Source organism: Penaeus monodon, chromosome 34 (genome assembly GCF_015228065.2).
Source record: "Penaeus monodon isolate SGIC_2016 chromosome 34, NSTDA_Pmon_1, whole genome shotgun sequence".
Taxonomy (NCBI): domain Eukaryota; kingdom Metazoa; phylum Arthropoda; class Malacostraca; order Decapoda; family Penaeidae; genus Penaeus; species Penaeus monodon.
Genome location: NC_051419.1, coordinates 19,797,725 through 19,797,949, shown reverse-complemented (window position 1 = coordinate 19,797,949; position 225 = coordinate 19,797,725). Strand labels below are relative to the sequence as shown.

General features: G+C 55.6%; 1 protein-coding gene across 1 annotated transcript in view; it reads right to left on the bottom strand.

The window, feature by feature from the left end:
* Positions 1-225, bottom strand: part of LOC119594632 — a 3,105-nt gene that overhangs the window by 2,444 nt on the left and 436 nt on the right. The window lies entirely within an intron of this gene.

Genomic DNA, 225 nt, shown 5'->3' with positions numbered 1-225 from the left:
ATGGGGGGGGGGGCGAGGGGGGTAGGCGGGCGAAAAGAACGAAGTTTAGAAAGACGACCCAATCTAGGGACATTTTAAAGCTGCAACTAGACCTGTATTGGCGCATACTAGTAAAGTTACAAATTGTGAGGGGGGGGGGGGGAGATCATGAGGGGACAAACAGGGTCTTGGGGGTCAGCTGCCTCTCGTCCCCCCCCCCCCCCTAATTGACGCCAATGTTCAGTT